General features: G+C 42.0%; 1 protein-coding gene across 3 annotated transcripts in view; it reads left to right on the top strand.

Moving 5' to 3' along the window:
• Positions 1 to 2,683: 2,683 nt before the first annotated feature.
• Positions 2,684 to 2,882, top strand: part of Pak5 (p21 (RAC1) activated kinase 5) — a 308,271-nt gene continuing 308,072 nt past the window's right edge. The window contains exon 1 of one of the 3 annotated variants that reach the window (XM_017591756.3): positions 2,684 to 2,882. This exon is cut by the window's right edge and continues 121 nt beyond it. The gene's annotated coding sequence lies outside the window, so the exon portion shown is untranslated. The other 2 variants (XM_039105018.2, NM_001107781.1) reach the window with 2 other exon arrangements.

The following is a 2,882-nucleotide window of genomic DNA, read 5'->3' as shown; positions in this document are numbered from 1 at the left end:
AGAGCTGTCCTGTAGCTTCCTTGTTAGCTTTTTATGAACACAATTAGTGGAATGCATGTAAGGAGTATTTTATTTCTTTGTAACCCAGGGTTTTTTATTTTTCTTGTCTAATTTCAGTTGCTAGAATTTCTAGTAATATGTTGAAAGAGATGGATATGTCTATTCTTACTTTTCCTGAATCTTAGGAGGAAAATATTTTTACTTTCTTCTTTAAGCTGCAAGTTGACTAGAGGTTGTTTTGTAGATGCTGTTTATAGATGAGGCAATTCCCTTGTATTCCTAGTGAGCTTGAAGTCTTTATTCACTGACATGACCCATTTTCTCAAATGCTTTTCTGTATAATTTGATAGGATTTTTTTTAGTTTGCATGATGGAGTACATGGATGCATATTTACATATTAAGGTAGCCCTGAATTCCTGACATACATCCATGTAAAGATAATACATAATTCTCTTTGTGAATTGTCAGATTCAAGCAAATATTTTTTCTGGGTATTGGGGATGAAATGTGGTGTGTTATAAGTGTTAACCAAATGCTCTTTTGTCCTTTCTTCATTTTGGTAGGGAGGCTCCTTTAAGTCACTCTGCAGCCTAGACAAGTCTTCAACTCATGATTCTCCTGTCTCAGCTTCCTGAGTAGCTGAGTAGCTGGCGTCACAGACCTGTACTCAGCCCTCCCCTACAGCTCAGGAATGTTTGTTTGTACGGTTATAAGATATATTGTTTATGGGGCTTCTCTTCTACTAACTTTATTTTGTCTTGGTATCAGGAAAATTATAGCCTCATAAAATGACTTGAACCATGTGATCTCCTCTAGCTTTCTGGGAAAAAACTGTGTGAAACTAATTTTTGTTTTTGTTTTTTCACTTATTGGAGCATTTCTCCAGTGAAACCATCTAAGCCTGGTGGTTTCCTTTGGAACAGGTTTTCATTTGTGCGTTTTTAAAATCAGTAGTTCCATGGCTCTTCAGGATGGCATAATTATAATATAAAATTATACTATTCAGATTTTATAGTTCACTTGGATAATGTGCTCACTTTTTATTGATACCAAAACAACAAGTAAATCATATCTCAATAAAATATCTGTCCAAGTCCACATACAGGAAAGTTAATAGAAAATATTATGCCAAAGACCATGGGGCATCTAGTTGGTAAGGTGAGTTAGGGTCATTTGAATAATTTCAAGCATTGATTAATTCATTGACTTTAGTCATATGAATGGGAAAAAATAGGATTTGATAGGCCAAGGTACATATCTCCTTTACAATTAGAAACATCAGGGGAGAACAGTGACCATCCATCTGTTCTGTGATTCTGTTTTTTAAAGATTTTCTTGTATGTGTATATATGTGTCTGGATGCTTCTATGCACACTATGCGAGGGAAGGCACCACTGATGCCAGAGGAGGGTGTAGGATCCCTTAGAGTCAGAGTCCTCTACAGCTGGGACTCACCCTACATGGGTGCTGTTAACTGAACATTGGACCTCTGGATGGGCAACACAAGTTCTTAATGGCTGCGGCATCTCCTCAGCCCCTACCAAGATTCTGTGTTGATATGTAAGCTATTTCAGTGAGAGTAGTGTGTGAACAGACAAGTCTAAGGGTCGGGGGAGGGTGTGTGTGATTTGTATCTACCACTCAGTTGCAAAGTGTCTTAAGTTATTAAGAATACTAGCATACTAAGAGTTAATAGTCCCTTTTATCTACACTAAGTTATAAGATCAGATACCATATGCTAGTAAGGACACTTTAGGGATATCTGAGGACGAAGAAGGTGTAGCTCCCTCAATTCCAAGATTAAAGTCTATTGGTTGGTTTTGTGAATCTTTTCGTTTCTTGTGGGCAGTAACTAATCTCAATTACCACCAATATCGTCTGTGCTCTTTTGCTCCCAAAGGACAAAAGGACCAGTCAGTCTCAACTGTCAAGCCCAGCCTTGACATTACACCGAACCACTCAGGTTTTGTCCCAGCTCAGGGAAGACAAGCAGTCAGGGCAGACTGGTTCAGGCTTGAATTGGACAACAGGTCAACAGAGGTCAACTGAGCATGAGTTTTCTAGTCTCGACTATCAAAGCGATTATAAATTGGTCCAAGAGCCCATCTTCTCAGAAGTTCCTAATTAATTCTAGATCAAACTAATGGTTTTATGCTGTCTTCAGTGTCTGCCCTACAAAGCCTCCTTCCAGGAAAGGCATGGCATCTCCAGGGACATCCTCACTTGAATTGCTGCTGCCACCCAAAGCTGAAGGTAACTCCTTAGGCTGATAAATCTATTGCTGATTAAAGACTCCACGACCAATTAGAGGTTACAGAAGATGTTTTTGGATTCCTGCACCTCCTGACCTTTCAGAGGGCCAGCCGCATGGCTCGCAGAATCTCATGGCTCGCAGTAAGGCAGTTGAATCCCAATCTTTATTTTAAGTCAGAGGCTCATTAAAGTTTGCGAAGCACAGCACCAGGTGATGCTAAAGAGCGTAGCTAACATCCTGATGTAGTGCGGCTTTGCAAAGGTCCTATAGAAAATTTGGACAAACTGCGATGTTCAGGGAGGGGTATGCAGGAGTAGCCCGCAGGGGGATGGTAGGAAGAAAGTGTGATCCGATTGGCTGTTTTCTCCAGCTCGGGTGTGCAGACACTCCCTCCACACTCCCCCTTTCACCCCCCCACCCCCCAATTGCTACAGCTTTCCTACAGCCGGCTGCTCCGAAAACCCGGAGCAGCTGAATGGTCTCAGCGGACAGTCTTCCTAGGGGCAAGTCAGGCGGCTTGGGCATGCTCAGTAGCTGGGAGAGGTTTGGGAGGAGAGTAGAAAGCTTTGACTCTGCCCCCACCCCCTCCTCTAGCCCCCGCCCCCCTTGCCCCTTCCCAGCCGTAGT

Source organism: Rattus norvegicus, chromosome 3 (genome assembly GCF_036323735.1).
Source record: "Rattus norvegicus strain BN/NHsdMcwi chromosome 3, GRCr8, whole genome shotgun sequence".
Lineage (NCBI taxonomy): Eukaryota > Metazoa > Chordata > Mammalia > Rodentia > Muridae > Rattus > Rattus norvegicus.
This window is presented reverse-complemented; position numbering and strand designations above follow the sequence as displayed.